This window comes from Elephas maximus, chromosome 22, assembly GCF_024166365.1.
Source record: "Elephas maximus indicus isolate mEleMax1 chromosome 22, mEleMax1 primary haplotype, whole genome shotgun sequence".
Taxonomy (NCBI): domain Eukaryota; kingdom Metazoa; phylum Chordata; class Mammalia; order Proboscidea; family Elephantidae; genus Elephas; species Elephas maximus.
Genome location: NC_064840.1, coordinates 58,897,436 through 58,918,762, shown reverse-complemented (window position 1 = coordinate 58,918,762; position 21,327 = coordinate 58,897,436). Strand labels below are relative to the sequence as shown.

Here is a 21,327-nt window from a genome sequence, read left to right as displayed (position 1 = left end):
TAGGGTTTCCATGGAGCACCTGGTGTATTCGAACTGCTGACCTCTTGGTTAGCAGCCGTAGCTCTTAACCACCATGCCACCAGGGTTTCCACAATCAAAAAAACAGAAAACAACAAATGCTGAATAGGCTGTGGGGAGATTGGAACTCTCATACACTGCTGGTGGGAATGTAAAATGGTACAACTACTATGGAAAACAATATGGCACTTCCTCAAAAAGCTAGAAAGAGAAATACCATATGATCCAGCAATCCCACTCCTAAGTATACAGCCTAGAGAAATAAGAGCTGTGACACGAATAGACACATGCACACCCACGTTCATGACAGCATTACTGACAATAGCAAAAAGATAGAAACAGCCTAAGTGTCCACCAACGGATGAACGGATAAACAAACTGTGGTACATACACACAATGGAATACTACGAAACATTAAAGAATAATGATGAGTCTGTGAAACACCTCACAACATAGATGAACATGGAGGATGTTTTGCTGAATGAAATAAGTCAATCACAAAAGGACAAATAGTGTATCAGACCACTGCTATAAAAAGTCAAGAAAAGGTTTTCACACAGAAATAAACATTCTTCCATGGCTACTGGGGATGGAAGTTGGGGAAAGAAAACCACTAATTAGGCAGTAGACACATACTAATTTTGATGAGGGGAGAGATAATACACCATATGGGGGAAGTCAGCACAACATAATCAAGGTAAAGGAAGGCACCGAAAGGTACGCAAGAGTAAAAGTGTACAATGGTAAATACTAATACATATACAATCCTGCAACAATAGTAACAGCAAACAATGTATGAGTGGATACACAGGTAGATATGTAAGCTGAACAGGAGTGGTAAGGCATATGGAGGTATGCTCATATATATATATATATATATGTGCACGTGCTGCAAATACATCCATGTATGCAATACTGCACACATGGGACACAGTTATGAAAACTTCTTAGCCATAACCATACACCTCCCAGGACGGAGATACTGGGCTTGAGGGCTAGGGACCATGGTCTCAGGAGGGGCATCTAAGTCAACTGGTATATCATAATCCATACAGACGATGTTCTACATCCTATCTTGATGAGTAGCAACTGGGGTCTTAAAAGCTTGCGAGCGGCCATCTAAGATACAACAATTGGTCTCTTCTCATCTGTAGCAAAGAAGAGTGAAGAAAACCAAAGACTCAAGGAAACAATTAGTGCAAAGAACTAATGGACCACATGAACCACGGCCTCCACTAGCCTAAGATCAGAAGAACTAGATGGTGCCCGGCTACCATTACCAACCTCTCTGACTGGGACCACAGTAGCAGGTTATGGACAGGGTCGGAGAGAAATGTAGAACAAAATTCAAATTTATAAATAAGACCAAACTTAATGGTTTGATAGAGACTAGTGGAACCCTCGAGACTACGGCCCTCAGACACCGTTCAAACTTGGAACTGAAATCACTCCTAGAGATCACATTATAGCTATACAATGCTATTGTTGTTAGGTGCCATTGGGTCAGTTCTGACTCATAGTGACCCTATATATAAAAGAACAAAACACTACACCATCCCATCGTTGTTATGCTTCAGCCCATTGTTGCAGTCACTGTGTCACTCCATCTTGTTGACAGTCTTCCTCTTTTTCACTGACTGTCTACTTTACCAAGCATGATGTCCTTCCCCAGGGACAGCTCCTCCTGATAACATGTCCAAAGTACATGAGAAGAAGTCTCACCATCTTTGCTTCTAAGGAGCATTCTGGCTGTACTTCTTTCAAGACCGATTTGTTTGTTCTTCTGGCAGTCCATGGTATATTCGATATTCTTCACCAATATCATAATTCAAAAGCATCAATTCTTCTTTGGTTTTCCTTACTCACTGTTCAGTTTTCACATGCATGTGAGGTGATTGAAAACACCATGGCTTGGGTCAGGTGCACCTTAGCCCTCAAAGTGACATCTTTGCTTTTGAACATTTTAAAAGAGGTCTTTTGCAGCAGATTTGCCCGATGCAATGCATCATTTGATTTCTTGACTGCTGCTTCCATGGGCATTGACTATAGATCCAAGTAAAATGAAATCCTTGACAACTTCAATTTTTTTTCCTGTTTATCATGATGTTGTTTATTGGTCCAGTTGTAAGGATTTTTGTTTTCTTTATGTTGAGGTATACTCCAACACTGAAGACTGTAGTCTTTGATCGTCATCAGTGCTTCAAGTCCTCTTCACTTTCAGCAAGCAAGGTTGTGTCATCTGCATTTCACAGGTTTTAGTGAGTCTTCCTCCAATCCTGATGCTGGTATTCTTCATATAATCCAGCTTCCTGAATTATGTGCTCAGCGCACAGATTGAATAAGTATGGTGAAAGGATACAGCCCTGATGCACACCTTTCTTGACTTTAAACCATGCAGTATCCCCTTGTTCTGTTCGAATGACTCCCTTTTGGTCTATGTACAGGTTCCTCATGAGCACAATTAAGTGTTCTGGAATCACCATTCTTTGCAATGTTATCCATAATTTGTTATGATCTACACAGCCAAATGCCTTTGCATAGTCAATAAAACACAAGTAAACATACAATAGACAGGCCTATAAAATGAACAGTAACACCAGTGAGGAATGTACACCTCAGAACAATCAACTATATGAAACCTAAAGAACAGCATTTGCCCCAAAAGCAAAATTCGGAAGGATGATATGGGCAGGAAAACTGAGTGAATGGACAGGGGAAACTGAGTGAATGGACAGGGGAAACTGAGGGAGGAAGGGGGAAGAGTGCCAACACATTCAGGGGTAGGGAGCCTATTCACACTCTGGCTAAGGCTCTGGGTGGCACAAATGGTTTGCACTCCACTACTAGCCTAAAGGTTAGCGGTTCGAACCCACTCAGTGGTACCGAAGAAGAAAAGTCTTAGCAATCTGCTTCTGTTAATATTACAGCCAAGAAAACCCTATGGAGCAGACCTACTGCATAACACATGGGCTCACCATGAATCAGAATCTACTCGATGGCAATTAACAATAAAAACACCTCTAGCTACCTAGCAAGAATCCAACCACTGCTTACTACCTCCATTGCTATTACCCTTGTCTAAGCTAACATCATCTCCCAGCTGTTCTCTGGGCTACAGCTCTTGCCTCCTTTCAGTCTGTTCTGAACAAAGCAACACAGAGCCAGCCATGCCTCTGCTCAAAACCTTCCAATGGCCTCCCATCTCACTCAGAGTAAAAGCTAGTTCTTATAATTGTCTACAAAGTCTCACACGATCCACCGCCACTCCTCCATCTCTCTGACTTCTTTTTAGACTTTCCCTTTTTCACTCTACTCCAGTCACTCCTTTTCTCAAACACACCAGGCATCCTCCTACCTCAGGACTTCTATCTCTTGCTGTGCCCTCAGCCTGAAATGCTTTTTCTTCCTGTACCTACAGAGCTCGCTCCCTTACCTCCTTCAGGTCTTGCCTCAAATATTACCTTCTTGATGAGGCGTCCCTTGACCAGTCTGACTGAAATTGCAACCTGCCCCTAATACTCCTTATCTCCCTGCTTTATTTCTCCCTTTAGCACATATCACCCCTGTAGCATGTTATTTTACTTCTTTACCTTTTTTATTGTCTGTCTTCCTCTATTGGAAAATAAGCCCTATGACAGCTGAGTTGTGTGAGTTTTTTTTTTTTAATTTTCTTTCTTTGTTTACTGCTCTATCCGCAGTGCTTACAACAGTGCCTGACACAGAAGAGATGTTCATTAAATATTTCTTGAATGAGTAATGTGATTGATGAAGACAAAAACTTTCAAATTTGTTGCAATTAATCAATTATTGGATAGAATTAGAAGGGCAAAATTGTATGGCTTTCCATAACATCTCTCAAGAACATTAAACAGGGCCTCTACCATCCCATAAGATACTCTGTGGTCTGTTAGAAAAAGATGATGCCCCTTCCTTGGGTGGACTTTTTAAGTTAGAATGTTTTACACAACCCTGTCAATTCTGCCCAGGGGACCGGAGCCCCAGAGAGTAGCAGCCCTGGCTGTGTGCATACACAGGCCTACATTCTGGTCGGCTGACACTCATGTGGACTGCACACACGCCCTCATGATCAGAGTTGGTAAAAGGGAATTGGGCACAACAGAAGTGACCTTAACTGACTCCCAGAGCCTAGTTAAGTTACACACAGAAGCATATGTGCCAGTGTGCCGTGTGTGTGTGGTTTATGTAGGTGTCGGTTATTCCCTGCCACTCCAGGACTAGCCTCACAATCTCTGCAACACTTTCATATAAATTGTATGGTGATACAAGCATCTTGCAATTGGCTGCTAACCTAAAGTCTGATGGTTTGAAGATACCCAGTGAATCCTTGGAAGAAAAGGCCTGGTGATCTTCTTCCATAAAGATTACAGCCAAAAAAACCCTATGGAGCAGTTCTATTCTGTAACACCTGGGGTTGCTATGAGTTGGGGGCTGACTCAGTGGCAGCTAACAACAGTAGTGTAGGTCAACAGTGTGAAGGGCACCCTTTTAACCCTAGAGTTCTTATATGCAGTGACGCCCCTGGCATTAAAGCAAGAGCACTGGCTGTGCCATTTTCTCTTGTGACAAAAATAGTTTAAAAAAAAAGTTTACTTGCTATCAATTGGCTTCCTCTCTTTTATGAGCAAGTGCTCTATTCTAGGTGCCATACAAAGTCAATAGTAGTCAGAATATGTGCTTAGTATCAAGAACTCATATCCTAAGAGAAGATAAAGAACACTTTCGCTTTATTTGGCTTTTCTCTTGGTAGTTGGATGTGAAAGTTGTATTGTTGATTATCTAGTAAACATTTGTGGATCCATCCCTCAATGAATCCTCAAGGCTCTGTACATGTTAAAGGTGAGCTGTGGAGAGAAGTTATGCAGCACACGTATGGTATTATTCTCCGGGGGAAAGGAGTATCCCTGGGTCATGGCATAAACACAGCCAACACAATGACTGTAGGGGCATATTTTGGGAAATGCACTCAAAGTAAGGATAAGGTGAGAGTTGTTAAACCTCTCACTGGAAACTTAAGCACTGTGATTCCCTTCTTCAGGTTTTTGAAACTACTCATAGAGTTTCTATAGTACAAGAGTATTTTCATGTGGAATGTAAAATACCTTCCATAATAATCTACAGTCTAAATTCAGTGACAAGAACCTTAATATTGGATATAAGCCTGGCAATGTTATAGGCAGTAGGGCTTTTGTATAAACAAACCTGCTTTGTGTCTAATTTTTTAAGTATTACTTGCTGATTTTATCTGCTCCATTTGTATTCCTCATATCTAGAAATGAAGGTGACAAAGACCTGTCCAGCATTGACCTTTGCAAACAAAACCTTGTCACCTCAGGGAACTATATTAACTCCTGTTTTTCTTCGCTCCCTCTTCCGAGATAGCCTTCCTGTACTAAAGAAGTTTTGAGACTGTGCCAGTGAATATGTACATACTCTCATGTACATGTGTGTTGATACCCAACAACTGGGTCTACTATTTGGATAGGCAAAGAATCAACAACATTCTTGTTGAGGCCATAATATGTGTGAAACACTTTTTTTTTTTTTACTTAAAAATTATCATGCACAAAGAACAATAATAGATGGTAAGGATTTTGAGAAAATTTAAACACAAACACAAAAGGAGAGCAGAGCAGATGGATGAACTACTTCTAAGTATTGGCAGGCTCTGGGAGCAGGAAAGGAGATCAGATAGAGGAGACCAAAGAGCACTTGAGCATTGTGGAGGACATGAAAATGTATGATGTCCAGTTTCTTCTCTCATGGAATTTGATCTAGTTGAAGATTAGACAAGTCTGTGCATTACTCATCTCTGTATCACTGGATTCTGGCAAAAAGCTGGGCATAAATAAGGGCTCAATGAAAGTTTGTTAAATGAATGGGTGAATGATTCAATTACTGAATGTGGTAAGTCCCAGACAAACCCAAAAATCAAACCCGCTGCGTTGAGTTGATTCCGGCTCCTAGCGACCCTATAGGACAGGGTAGAACTGACCCCACAGTTTCCAAGGAGCACCTGGTGGATTCGAACTGCCGACCTCGACCTCTTGGTTAGCAGCTGTAGCACTTAACCACTACACTTCCAGGGGGTTCCAAGTCGTAGATAGGTGTGGTAATATTTAGCGTGGGGATTAGTGGTCCAGTGTTTTGGAGTTGAACCATCATTCTTACAGACAGACTTTGAGGTCTAAGAATGTAGACTTTGCCCTACATATTTATTAACAGATTATTTGGCATGCAATGACAATATGCAGACACAAAACGCCAATGTGCTGAACAGATCGTGTGTGTGGGGCTGGAGAGAGGGTTGTTTAACCAAATCAAACCAGTTGCCTTTGAGATCTGAGTCATGGCGAACCCATCTGCTGCACAGTAGAACAGAGTAGGGGCAAAAAAAACAAAAGCAAAACAAACAAAAAAACATTCTTTTAAGAACAGGAAGGAGAACAGCTAATTTCTTTTTTAAAGAGGACCAATTTGAGGCAAGATGATAAGCTTGGGTTAGGCGTTCGAAGTCTGAAGAGACGGTGAGAAATACACACGCAAATCTCCAGTAAGCACCTGCTCAACTCCGGCAGAGAACTCAGGTCCAGGTGAGGTAGACACTGGAAAGTTTCTAATGAGTGGGAATGCTGAGGTGCTCTACACCAACCCCTTGAACTCCTTCGGCTTTACCAGTAAAGCAAATGAGATTCAGGGACGATGATGAGGATGAAGATAATGGCAGCTAACATTTTCTGGGCGTGCCAGGCCCTGTGCTCATTTCTTTACATCTCGCTACACACTCACAACAAACAGCCCCTGGATGACAAGATAATTCAGCGACTCAAACCTCTTCTCGCTGATTTCTCCCTCTCAAGAACATACGTGTATACCTTTGGGAAAGTAGCCAGTATTCAGGCCCCGGCGCATCTCAGAAACGTGGAGCCCCTCTTTAGGAGGCGCTCCCCGTATCAGACCAGGAATCCCGGTGGCACGCGACAGGGAGAGGGCAGGTGACAAGGGCAGGGCGCTCCCTCAGACCAAGGCACACAGGACCACTCTCTCCAGCATGCGCCTCACTCCGGGCAGCAGCCCCTCGCCCGCCAGGGGGCGAGACGGCGCGTCCCGAGCGCACCCACCCGCGGGCACAGGTGACGCGGCGCCCCCGCCCCCGCCCCCGCCCGCGCCCGCGCCCGCGCCCCCTCGGCTCCCACCTCCCGACCTGGCCGGTCTGGCGCGCGCCGGGCGCGAGGGTGCCTGGCGTGAGATTAAACGGCGGGAGGGGTGGGGACGGGACGCGAGGGGCACGTCAAAGCCGCGTAGACAAAGGGCGGGCGCGCGCACGTCCTTACGCACGGCTCGGCCGGCGGCGGCGGGCAAGGGCGGGAGGGACAGTCAGCGGAGGGATTCGGAGCCCCGCAGCCTCGCGGTCGGTGAGTACAACTGACCTGGCCCCTTCCTAAATGTCACTGGTCTCGGGGGAGCTGAGAGCAGCCTGGGGCTCGGGGTCAGGCGCTCAGCGAGGGGCCTGCGTTCCGGGGACACCGTCCCCACGCCGCTCCGGCGGCAGGAGACACCATTACCGTTTGTGGGGTTTCCCGGCCCGAGATGGAACGTCCCGCCCCCTCCCCCGCAGTGGAACAGTCCGCGCCCCTCCCGGTGCGCGCTCGCGGCGGCGGCGGCGCGGCTCCCTGCCGGCTGCAGAACGGTGCCTGGTCCCCGGGCCGCCGCGCCAGGGAGGAGCCTGCGCTGCCGGAGTCCAGCGAGGGGCTGGCTCCCCGCCATTCCTGTCTCCGGACGCCCCCCTCTTCGAGATGGACCCTTCTGTGTCCACACACACTGCATCCGTCCCGAATGCGAGGGGCCCCGCTGTCCTTCCCCCCTAGAGTCGAGGAATGTAGATGGTGTGAGCTGGAGGAGACCACCGGAAAGCGCCGATGCCTGTCATTTATTTTTCTGTGTTCTGCGCTCCTAGGATGTTCATTTTTCCCTCTCTTATTCTCCAAGTGAATATCCCCTCCACCCCTTTTTTTCTTACAGATCTTATCCTCTGAAATTTCTTGCCTTTCTGTTATGTCACGCCCTCCGAGGCATCCTCTTGCCACAGGGTTTTGTTTGTTCACTCACTTCCCGTTTCACCCAGGGCTTTAAGTGTTACAGTTTGAAAGTTACGAAAAATATACTGTATGAGACGTAGCTTTATAGAAACACGTTCCAGACTGTACTGTATAGTACAGGGCCTCACTGTCGATGTCCTCTATGACGTGGGTTTTCTAACTGATAAATTTCCGAAATCAGTTAAGGGATTTTCTTTTTGGCTCCTTTTCCTTAATTCTGGCTCAACGTTGAGCACCTCTGCCCAGTTTCATGTCTTGTAGATTCTATCTCCACCCAAGGGAAATGATGTGAAAAGCAATTATCCTTAGGCCAAAGACTGTGTAGAAAAGTTCTGTAATAATGCCAGCCGAGTATTCTTTTCTCTCTTTGACAGTGATTTTTTTTTTTTTTTAGTTTTGTATGGAGAATTTCAGATATACAAAAGTAGATGGGATAGTGAACCAGCGAGTACCTGTCATCTAGTGCCAACATCACTTCTGGCTAATCCTGTCCCATCCCCATCTCCATCCAGTCCCCTCCTCCCCTCTTTCTCAGGGATAAATACTCCATGCTTCAGTGGAAAGTGAACCTTCATTTGTCAAAAGTAGCTTCACGTTGGAAATAAAAAGCTTACTGTTGTATAAAACCACGGTGTACTTGTCTGGAACACAGGTTACTATCACAGATTTTTCAAGGAAGAAGCACAGAATAGATTTGGAGAAGGACCAGACAAATGTATCGAAAAGAATCAAGCTGCTGGAGGACAGGTTAAAACAAAAAGTATTTCAGAGCTGAATGAGAACTTCCAGGTCACCTTGTCCAGCTTTTTCATTTTTGATGAGCCCCTTAAAATCCAGAGAGGTTCAGTGACCTGTCCAGGATACACAGGTAAAAGGAGGCAGAACTGAAGCTGGAAACGATATCTCTCCACTTCTCAGCCAGTCTCCTTTCCGCTGTACCGTACTGCCTGCCATTAGGTTGCCTCCTTCTGGAGAGAGGAACGTGGAGAAGGGCTATGACTGAAAACTCCTAGAATCGTGAGAGTTTGGATGAGTAAGCATTAGTTTTTCCACCAAGTTCTGAAATAGTAAAACTAGAGGATAAGCCTTAAATTTATTTCTTAAAATAGATTTAGGGTAAATGAAAAGTTCTAATCATAGCTTTTAGGAAACATGGGAAAATTCTGACCTCAGCAGTGGTATACCAGACGGAGGATAAGAGCATGATTTTAAAACATCCAGATAACATTCACATTTATTTAATAAAGCAGTCCTTTGGGAAACTGGAATGATTTGGAGTGCATCCCTAGAGTTTTGTTCTAGATAACAGAGAGGACAGTAGCACCCTGCCATAAGACATTCTTCATGCCATTAACAGATAAGAATCCTAGGTGGGGTGAACTACGGGATAAGCTCTTTTACAAAATCATAGTGTGTATCCCCCCTTTTTTTTTTTTTGTCCCCTAGTACACTATCAGCTGTTAAGTTTTTTATCTCAAGAAAGGTAAATTCAGTACCTATACTTGTGCCTCAATTTTCTTCCCATTAAAATGGGTAAATTTTGCCTCTCCAAGTAATGCTGTGAAGACAGGCATCTTTGTAGCTCAAGTTCTTTGAGTTTGTATATAAATTGAGTTAGTTTATTTGTTACAATGCTGATGTGACATAATCGTTTATAAATTTGCTTTCAGGGATATGAGTTTGTGACCTAAATACAGTAGTTGTCACGCACATCCAGTTAACAGCGTCTGGGTGTCTGGGTAAATCATTACCCCATAAAGATCTGGGCTGTGTGGGCGTGAGGGGGTTGCATGTTTTGTGTGGTTTTTTTGTTTGTTTCTGTTGTCAGAGTGCTGTGGCTGGCTTATCAGGATTTTAGCCAACTAGCTGACTGGTTTCTGCTAAAAAATAAACCACTTCTCTTATTTGTGTACATATTGTGAAAGGCTACCTCTTAAAAAAATCTCTTCCTTTCTGGAGATGGAAGCTGGAGATGATTTGGTCCCGGTTAAGCTTGAACTGTTCCGCAGAGTTGTCCTTCATGGAGACTAGAACCCCATCATGGAAAGTCATTTAGTTTTTACTGTATCGTTATGCTCATGGGGAGGACTTGGCTGAGTATCATTAATTCTGTGTATCAGTAAGCTCCATAATAATGCTCACCGTAGCGTGGCTAATGCTCGTTAAGGGAATGGAATTTTCAAGTTAGAAGGAACACTGAAAGTGTTTGGAGTCTTTCCTAACTCCTTTAAGGCACTTTTTCTCTTTTAAAACGTTCACATCGTACACCTGCCCCACAGTCACCTGAGGCTTGTCTCCTTTCTTAGAACACTGGTTTTACTTTACCTCGTACGGTAGTTGTCACTGTGTCTGGATGGCACCTTCTGTGAAACTGTAAGCGCATGGTTTGCAGTACTAGAATAATGTTTTGTGTATAGTGGGACGAAATAAATTTTTGTTGACTGTTTTAATGAAAACTTATTTTATTGGTGAGGAAACGTAAGTCCAGGGAAGCCGAATGACTTAGGCAGTATCACGTAGACAGGATACTAACAGAGCTGTGCCTAGAACTTAAGAAGACTCCTGAGTTCTAGCTCTAAGCCCTTTCCATTTACTGTTGTCTCCAAATTTCAGAGAAGTGGTTGTTGTTAGGTGCCATCACGTCGGTTCCAACTCATAGCAATCCTATATACACCGGTATGAAACACTGCCCAGTCCTGTGCTGTCCTCAGTTGTTATGCTTGAGCTCATTGTTGCAGCCACTGTGTCAGTCCATCTCGTTGAGGGTCTTCCTCTTTTTCACTGACCCTCAACCAAGCATGATGTCCTTCTCCAGGAACTGATCCCTCCTGATAACATGTCCAGTGTATGTGAGACGAAGTCTCGCCATCCTTGCTTCTAAGGAACATTCTGGCTGTACTTCTTCCAAGACAGGTTTGTTTGTTCTTGTTGCAGTTCGTGGTATACTCAATATTCAGAGAAATAAGAGAAAGAATAATACATTTATATATATATGTGTACATATATATGTGTATACACACATATACATATATATTTTTTGTTGTTTTTTATTTTCCCCTAACTTTTGGAGATTTTTTTTTTTTTTGGGAGATATGCTATTTTCAGGGTCTCCTTTAGAAGTTTTAGATCAGTGCTATCTTGCAGAAATATAATACAAGCTACATTAGAAATATTACATTTTCTGGTAGCCACTTTAGGGTGGCACAGTTTGGGCCCAACTGATAACCTAAAAGTTGGCATTTTGAACTCACCCAGTGGTATTGTGAAAGAAAGGGCCTGATGATCTGCTTCTGTTAAGATTACAGCCAAGAAAACCCTCTGGAATATTTCTGCTGTGTAACACTTGAGGTCACCATCAGTCAGAATTCACCTGAAAGCAGCTAACGACAATAGCAGCCATTTTAAAAAAAGTAAAAAGGAACAGGTGAATATAATTTTAATAATATAATTTAACCAGACTATCACTTCATTTGGTTTTTTTTTTTTTTTGGTATCACTTCAACATGTAATCAGTATAAAAAATTATTGAGATATCTTACATTTATTTTTTCATACAAAGTCATTAAAGAGAAATTTTGCGTGCATTTTACATTTACCCATCAAACCCACTGCTGTCAAGTCGATTCCAATGCATAGCTACCGTATAGGACAGAGTAGAACTGCTCCAAGGCTGTAATCTTTACGGATGCATGTTGCCACGTCTTTCTCCTGCGGAGTGGTTGGAGGGTACGAACTACCGACCTTTTGGTTTGAAGCCAAGCGCTCTAACCACTGCACCACCAGGGTTCCTTTACACATTTACAGCACATTTTAGTTCAGATTAGCCACATTTCTAGTGCCCAAGAGTCACATGTGGTTGGCAGCTGCTGCGTTGCACGGCACTGTTTTAAATGACTGAATGGAGAAACTCGCTGGCAGCTGAACATAAAGATCAAAGAGCCTTTTCTAGGTAAATATTTCAGTTCTGAGGTTAAAGTGGAGTTTGTGGTTGTGGTCACTGGTTTTTCTTTTCATTTTTAGTGATTTTCTTTGCACAGTTAAGATGATTTCGAGTTTGTTGAGAGTTGAACTAAGAAGTCTGATGTTTCATGAATTTTGTGGGGTTGACCTATTAAGTAAATAAAAAAAAAAGTAAATAGCTTGTACCTTTTTGCAAACTGCTTTCTAGTTTTAAAGAAGACTGCTTCATCATTGGGCAAAAATGGCATGACCTTTAAACAGTGGCGAGTAACAAAGCTCAATAATAAACAACCCAGTAAAAAAAAAAAGGGGAAAAGGTTTGAGCAGACACTTCTCCAAAGAAGATATATGGATGGGAAATATGCACATGAAAATGTGCTCAATGTCATTAGGCATTACAGAAATGCAAATTAAAATTACGAGATACCACGCAGAGACATTAGAATGTCTAAATGCCAGATAGTGATGAAACCTTCATACACTCCTGGTGAGAATGCAGACCAGTACAGCCAGCTTAGAAAATAGCTTGGTATTTCTTAAGGTATTTTAGACTTAATCATTCCACTCCTAGGTACTTACCCAAAAGAAATGAAATCATATGCCTATAAAAAACTTGTAGATGAATGTCCATAGCAGTTTCATTTGTAATATCCAACGACCAGAAACAACCCAAATGTACACCTGTAGGTGAATGAATGAACAAATTGTGGGGCATCCCTACGGTGGAATGCTACTCAGCAATAAAAGGGAGTGAACAGTCGATACATGAACAGCATGAGTGAAGCTCACAACAGTTATGCTGAATGAAATAAACCAGACCCCCCTCCCCAAAAAAAGATGGAAAAAAGAAAAAGGCCAGGAAATCCCTTCCAATTACGTATACAGTATTCAAATGTAAAAGTACCAGTTTTGAAATTGAACTATCAGAGCAGCGTTCAGGTTGGGTAATGACACGTCTTGGGTCTTACAGCCCCAGCAAATTGTCCTTTGATAAACTATTTAAAAGCTCCCAAATATCTGTCCCCCCGCCCCCCCTTTTTTTTTTGCCAACTTCATGAGATAATTATGTTGCCCTGGGGTGAACTTGGTACGGTGTTACTTTTTACCCACTTCCAACTCAAGTTAAACTTTAGACAAGACCAAGGCCCTGAAACTGACCGTATTCATGTCTCTTTCTTAGTGAGTTGGCCTGCCCTTTGGCTTTTTGTATCCTGGCTTTGTCTTGGGCAATTTATTTTACCCAAGATTGATGTCTGCTGGGTGTATATTCTTAGTTTTTCAGCATTTCAGGTTCACTTCAACCTAATAACTCTTGAGTGCTGTCCCGTCTTCCTCCCAAGCAGCAGCATTCTATTCTAGCAGATTGTTTATGCTGCGCTACTTCCAATACACTTGACGTTAAATTCATCGCAGCACACATTTCATTTGTGCTCATATGTATGTGTGCACACACATTTGTCTATTGGTGTCACACCAGGATTGGGGCATTCAGTGACCCATTGAATCCATTGGGTCCCAACAGAGTAAACTAGGAAAAAATGGATCAATTTCCTCTTCAATACAACCTACCCAAAGCAAAGGAGTGGTCAGCCTGGGTAGCAGAAAGACCACTGATAGTAGCCAGTTTTGTGACTTGCTCTAGTCACTTAACCCTTCTAAGACTCAGTTCTCAGAGCTATAAAATGAAGAAGTTGGACTGGAATTCCTAATGATAAACTAATAAAATTGTAGTTTATCTTTTTGTTATTACTGCCTCCAGATTTACAGTGATGACTGTTAGCAGTGGCTTCGGTTTATTGAGCACTTACTTTGTGCCATCCACTACACTGATAGCCTGATATGCATTATCACCTTCAGTCTTCACAACAGTTTCATGGAATACCTGTTCTCATTTTACAGATAAGGAACATGAAGCATGGACATGTTCATTTATTTTCTCGTGGTCACACAGCTAGAAAGTAAGGGAGGCTTTGTGTGTATGTGTGTGTGTGTGTTAGATGAAGGCTTACAGAGCAGATTGGTTTCTTATTAAACAATACTCATATTGTTTTGACATATTGGTTGTCAACCCCACGACATAGCAACACTCTCTGCTTCTCTACCCGGGGTTCCCCCATTACCAGCTTTCCTGTCCCCTCCTGCCTTCCTGTCCTTGTCACTGGGCCGGTGTGCCCACTTAGTCATGTTTTGTTTTACAGGCCTGTCTAAATCTTTGGCTGAAGGGTGAACCTCAGGAGTTTGGATGTGTCTATGGAGCTTCAGTGACCTTGCCTTGGCCAAGTTGGCCAGCACCATTTTTTAAAGAGCCTTTTCCCCAATTTAATGGATTTCGGCGCTTTGTTAAAGATCAGCTGTCCGTAGGTGGATGGGTTCACTTCTGGGTTCTCGGTTCTGTTCTATTGGTTTATGTGTCTGTCATACTGCTACCAGGGTGTTTTGACTACTGTGGCTGCATGCTAGGTTCTGAGATTGGGAAATGTGAGGCCTCCTACTTTGTTCTTCAGTAGTGCTTTGCTTCTCTGGGGGTCTCTTTCCTTTCCATATAAAGTTGATAATTAGTTTTTCCATCTCTTTAAAGAATGTTGATGGAATCTGGGTTGGGATTGCATTATGTCTATAGATTACTTTGGGTAGTATTGACATTTCCACAGTGTTGAGTCTTTCTATCCATGACCATAGTGTGTTCTTTCATTTATGTAAGTCTCTTTAGTTTGTTATAATATGTCTTGATGATTTTCTTTTGTAGTCTATATTATTTGGGATTCATCGATTTTATTGGATAGGTATCTTCTCATTTTTTACGATATCGGGGAAGTTTTCTGCCAGGACATCTTCAAAAAATTTCTCTCTGCTGTTTTTTTTTTTTTTTTTTATAATAACTTTTATTAAGCTTCAAGTGAACGTTTACAAATCCAATCAGTCTGTCACATATAAGTTTACATTCATCTCACTCCCTACTCCCACTTACTCTCCCCGTCTTGAGTCAGCCCTTTCAGTCTCTCCTTTCTTGATCTGCTGTTTTTTTTTGTCTCTTCCTGTTCTGGAATTCCAATCACGTGTAAAGTGTTCCTCTTGATATTGTCCCACCTAACTCTTAGGCGTTCTTCATTGTTTTTTCTGATTGTTCCTCTCACAGATTGGTATCAAGGGATTTGTCTTACGTTTTGCTGATTCTGTCTTCCATTGCTTCAATTCTACTCCTTTACCCCTCCCATGCGTTATCTGTTTCTGAAATTTTAGTGTTAATTTTCTGGATTTCTAGTTGCTGTTTGTGTATGGCTTCCAATAGTGTGCTTTGTCATTTTGTTCTTGTATTGTTTTCCTGAATCCTTTTGGGGTTTTGTATGTATTTTCCTTAATTTTGTTTGTATTTTCCTTGATCTCTTGGAGGCCCTTATATATGTCTTTTGAATTACTTATTAGGCAGTTCCATTGTCATTTCTTCTTCAGGGAGGTTTCCTGCATCTTTATTTTAGTCGCTTGCTGGAACCAACTTGTCCTGCTTCTTTAGGTGATTTGATATTGTCTTTTGTTTTGGAGGCATTAAGGTGTTATCATATTTATTTATTGTACGTTTTGTCTGCTGTGTTCTGATTTTGTTATGTTTTGTTTTGATGTATCTGGGCAGGCGGGATAGGTGTGCTACTCTGGTCGCTAGTCTGGCTGCACCGGAGCACTCGCCACCTCTCTCTGGGCAGGTGGGGTAGTGGCTGAGTGTGTGAGCACCGGTTCAGTGGTCTTGTGGGGTGGCTGAAGGCAGGTTGGGCAGGTATTGGCCGCCATCTGTAGTCGGTCCAATGGCGCAGTGGCACTCGCTGAGTGGGTGGGACGGCAGGTATGGCGGGCTAGTGGGGATGCGATCGCCACCTATTGCCAGGCGGGAGTGATGAGTGGCAGGCAGGTGCATGTGTGGTTGCGCATGGTTGTGCCGTCATCACCTCTCACACAGTAGGGGGAGGGTGTGAGTGGCGGGCCAGTGTCCACGCTATTGTGCTTTTGCAGCCACTTGCCGGGTGGTGGGAGAAACGGACAGGTGTGGGGAGGGAGGGGGAGTGGTGGGCAGGCGAGGAGGGAGAGAGCTAGGCTGCATCACGGGTGGGAGGGGTGGAACAAGCGGCTAGGGTACCACTCTGCTGGGTCGGTTGGGGTGGGGGAGTTGCAGTCAGGGCAGGGTGGGGGAAATGGGGGGGCTCATACCTTGATTCCCAGCAGTCAGGGCTGCAGGAATGGGGGATTTGTGCTACTAATCACCAGGAGGGTGGTAGGAGGGGGAGCGTGCTCCTCTGGTCACCAGGCAGGAGTGCCTGGGCTCTTCACGTGGACCTTCTTTCACTCCGAGTATGTCTACACAGCTACTCTGTGTCCTGTTGGGAATTCTGTGAAGTTGCATCTCACCTGTGCACTTCACCTGTGATCACTGCTATCTTTGTCTCAAGGTGACCACGCTAGGCCGGGTTGGCTGGCAGGGCTCCTCTGCTCCATCTCTTCTTATTTGCTGTTTTCAGTCAGTTTCTTCCTCCAGTCAGTGTTTGATGTAGTTCTTTACCCTTTCATCTGATGCTCTGAGTTCAGGATTGTCCCCTGTATCTGTTTCACTTGGTTTCTTGGGTCTTTGCTGTAGAAGGGCAGCATGGTGTGTCTGACTAAGCCGCCATTTTGGCCTGAAGTGTTTTTTGAACAGTCCTTTTTTTTTTTTTTTTAAACAGGTCTTTTTGAACAGATGCTTAAGGAGATTAAATAATAATTTACCCAAATTTAAGCTCCTACTCCTAGTTAAGTGATGAAGCCAGGATTCAAACCTTGTGTGTGTGTGTGCTCTTGTGTTTGAACCATGGGGCTATTACCTCTTCAAATTGATAAATACAGTTTTAAAAACATCAAAAGGGTAAACAGTACTGCCTCCCTTCTGCTCCTAGAGATAGCTACTATAGCCAGTGCCTGCGTATCTTTCCGTATCTTATTCTTTGCAAATAAGTATAAACTGTGTATATTTTTTCGCTTTTTTTCCTCCCTCACAGGTGGTGTTTATTGTAGACATTGTTCTGCATCTAACTCAGAGATTGTTTCTTGTCGGTGCACATGCAGATGTCTCATTCTTTTAAGCAGATGAATAGTATTCTTTTGTGTCCTCCACTGATGGACATCGATGTTTTCTTTTCATACTACACACAATGCTCAAGTCAGTAACCTTGCACTTAGATCATTTTGCACACGCTTTAGTACAGGGTTTGGCTGGATCTTCCGTTGTTGTGGGGGGCCGTCCTGTGCATTGTAGGATATTTATAGCAGCATCCTGTCCTCTATACATGAGATGCCGGTAGCTCCCCAACTCCCAGTTGTGGCCACTGCCAGATGCTCCCCAGGGGGTCAAAAATCACCTCTGGTTGAGAACCACTGTTCTAATCTATCTTTAGGATAAATCTCTAGAAGTGGAATTGCTGGATCAAAGGTTATGTGCGTTTAAAATTTTGATGCTTATTGCTAAATTGTTCGCCATAAAAGCCTTATCATTCTACATGTTAGCGAACAATATTTGAGGGCATTTCTTAGAATAGTTTATTAAAAAAAATTTTTTTTTGCTATGTCACTGTACTTTTAATTTGAATTTCTTTTTTTTTTTTTTTGTAGCTGTTTTTTGAGCACTTACTGCATGCTAGGCACATAGTATTTTTTGGATTTTGTGTCATACTTTGAAATGCCTTCCTCTCTATGTAAAACTGGTCGCCGTTGAGTTGATTCTGACTCATAGCAACCCTATAGGACAGAGTGGAACTGCCCCATAGGGTGTCTGAGGCTGTAAATCTTTACAGAAGCAGACTGCCACATCTTTTTTCCCACAGAGTGCCTGGTGGGTTTGAACCACTGACCTTTCAGTTAGCAGCCAGGCGCTTAAGCACAGCACTGGCGGGGCTCCGTTCCTCTCTCTGTGGTCCTCTTAGAGTTTGGTACCTAGAACTGAGGACAGTACTCTGGGTCTCTTCTGATCATAATGAAATAATAGTTATATCCCATTTTATCAAGATCTAATACATGACAGGAAACCCTGGTGGTGTAGTGGTTAAGTGCTACAGCTGTTAACCAAGAGGTTGGCAGTTCGAATCCACCAGGCGCTCCTTGGAAACTCTGTGGGGCAGTTCTACTCTGTCCTCTAGGATCACTGTGAGTCGGAATTGACTTGACAGCAGTGGGTTTGGTTGGTTAATACGTGACAGGCACTGTGCTATGTGGGCTTTAGAAATGCATTTTCTCTGTGTGCTCTAATTACACATTTATTTTTAATAAAATGCCTTTTTTCCCCCATTTTGAGTTGGTATATGGCAATGGTTTTCTGTTCTTGCCTTTTTTTTTAAGACAGCGGTTACCTCTGGCTTTAATGACTGCTTTTCCAATCCAGCAAGACATTTGGAAATTTATTGGATAGCCTCAGTTTGCTTGCGTTTCTCTGGACTTCTAAGAACTTACGTGAGGATTTTTTAGTGCTGGCCAGATAACTTGTTTGACTAGTTTGCTGTTCTCTGTTTTGGGTCTGGCACTCACAAACAAAAGCTCAGGGGGTGGGGTGGGACAGCAAGGGGAGAGTTCACTGCCCCCAAGGGGGGAGAAGATCAGCTAGGTCATGGGTCACCAAACTCTCTGCGTAAAGGGCCAGATGATAAATATTTTAGGCTTTGCAGGTCATGATCCCTGTCGCATATTCATCTTTGTTTGTTTAACATGTTACCTAGCTTTTTTTTTATTGTAGTAAAAATAAATACAACCAAACATGCGCCTATTCAATAATTTTTAAATAATTCAGTGACATTGATTACAGTCATCATGTTGTGTAACCATTCCAAAAGCCAAACCTGTTGCCAGTCTATTCTGACCCAGTAGGACAAAGTAGAACTGCCCTATAGAGGTTTGTTTTGTTTTTTTGACAACACTTTAAAAGTTGTAAAAACCATTCTTAGATAATGGGCCATATAAAAACAGGCCATAGCTGGATTTGGTCCATGGGCCAAGGTTTGCCTACCCCTGAACTAGGTGATAAAGGAGTTGATTGCTAAATGTGTTTGCTTTAGTGTTTTGGGGACATGAACCCAGAATAACCTTGGGAATTCTCAACTGATTCTAATCCAAAGGTGAGAGATCCAAGCTCTGGCCTAGGGGATTACAGTCACCCAAGTGTCAGTCACCTTGGGTCCATGGAACTTGAGGTAACCTTGGCTACTGTGGGTGAAGCTGCCCAGTGGGGCAGAGGGCTCCTGCCGACTCTTCCATGGCAGTGCTGGTCACTGGGGTATGTAGACAGGGCTGGAAGAGTGGGAATGAGGTGTGGCCCTAAAATTAGGCTGGCCTAGACAGTCCTGAGGAGTACAGGGAATTAAATTGATTGTATCTCAGGAATACACCTAACTTCCTTAACGTTTGTTGGAATGTAATTAGAAATCTGGAATGTACGATCAGTTTGGCCAGTTTATAAAAATGGAAGAGTAGGTTTGTACCTTGGATTCTGAGAAGAACAGCAAATTCTGACACAGGAATCTCGGTTTGCCTTGTGTTTTCCTGAATCACAAGAAGTTCTGTAGAGCAGGCCTGGCATTAAGGAAGTGTTAATTCATTTTGAGGTAGTTGGAGAGACGGGAGAGTGTAGCGGTTAAAGAGTATGGGCTCTGGGACAGATATACTTGTTCAAACGCCTCCCCTGCCTCTTACGGGCTCCATGACCCTGGGTAACTTCCTTAGCCCTCTGAGCCTGTTTCCCCAACTGTAAATGGCAGTGATGATAAATACTCTACCACCATAGGGTTGTTGTGCAAATTAAGTGAGGATAAATTAAGAAACCCAAACTCATTGCTATCGAGTCAATTCCGACTCACAGCAACCCTGTAGGACAGAGTAGAACTGCCTCATAGAGTTTCCAGGGAGCACCTGGTGGATTTGAACTGCCAGCCTTTTGGTTAGCAGCTGTAGCGCTTAACTACTATGCCACCAGGGTTTCCTAAGTGAGGATAGTGTATGTAAAGTGATTAGCCCAATGCCTGTCATATTGTAAGCATTCCATAAATGTTAGCTGTAATAATAATGCATAACAATGTGGAGGTGGAGGAAAATGGAAGAAGTGGAGGATCAGACAGGAACTAATATTTTCAGTGCTGCTGAAATATTACGTCCCTGCTGAGCATTTCATCACTAGTTATGTGGGAGTGTAATGGAGACAGGAGGAGGGGTCAGGAGAACTGATCTGTGTCTACCTCTCTTAGTTTCCTAATTTGTAAAATGGAAATATGTGTTGACAGGTTGTAGGTTAACCAAATGAGGTAGCGTGTGAAAGGCTTTGAGTTCTATAAAGCACTGGATAAAATTTAAGGTGACATCAGTAACCTGTTCATTTGTTCAGTTTCTGGAACTTCTAAATGTGTTGGAACAGAGCCACAAGGTGATTGGTATGAAGCCAAAATGTTTTACCTGAGAAAGTTGATAGAATACTCCAAGGATCAGGACTTACATTGATAACTTGTGATTTGGCATGAATAATATAAAATTGGAATACGCTTGTAAGATATTTGAAATAGTAGAATTAGAAAATGAGTGGCCAGTGTGGGGAGATAGGCTGGTGGGATTTAATTCAGAAAACGTGGCACTATCTTGCAAAATTAAAAATGTGTATTCCTTTTTCCCCTGCAGTTCCATTTCTAGGAATTGATTCTGAAAATACAATTGCCTGTACCTTTTATGTGCTAAGCCATGTGTGTACATGGGTATCTATTGCAACATTGTCGATGTGCAACATTCCAAAAAAAGTGGAAACACCAACGCCCAAGGTTAGGAGATTAGTTAACTAAATCGTAGTCCACTCACACAGTTGAAAACTATGCTCTGTAAAGACTGAGGAACTCTGTGCATCAATAGAATACTCTACCAAGATATGTTAAGCAGGTTATGGAATAAACAGTATCAGGTGCGAGTAATATGTTCCCTTAAGCAATCAACTATATGAGACCAAACAGTCAGGATTTACCCAGAAGCAAAGATGAGAAGGGAAGCTAGATCAACAGAAACAGAACAAACAGAATAGAAACAATGAGAATGCTGACATAATGTGAAAATTGTAACCAATGTCACAGAACAATTTGTATAAAAATTGTTAAATGGGAACCTAATTTGCTGTGTGAACTTTGACCTAAAACACAATAAAATATGTTTTAAAATATGTTAAGCTAAAAACAAAAACAGTGCACGTAGTATGCCA

General features: G+C 42.9%; 1 protein-coding gene across 1 annotated transcript in view; it reads left to right on the top strand.

Moving 5' to 3' along the window:
* The first annotated feature begins 7,371 nt into the window (after positions 1-7,371).
* Positions 7,372-21,327, top strand: part of GPAT4 (glycerol-3-phosphate acyltransferase 4) — a 37,644-nt gene continuing 23,688 nt past the window's right edge. The window contains exon 1 of the mRNA XM_049865734.1: positions 7,372-7,451. The gene's annotated coding sequence lies outside the window, so the exon portion shown is untranslated. The remainder of the gene's footprint in view (positions 7,452-21,327) is intronic.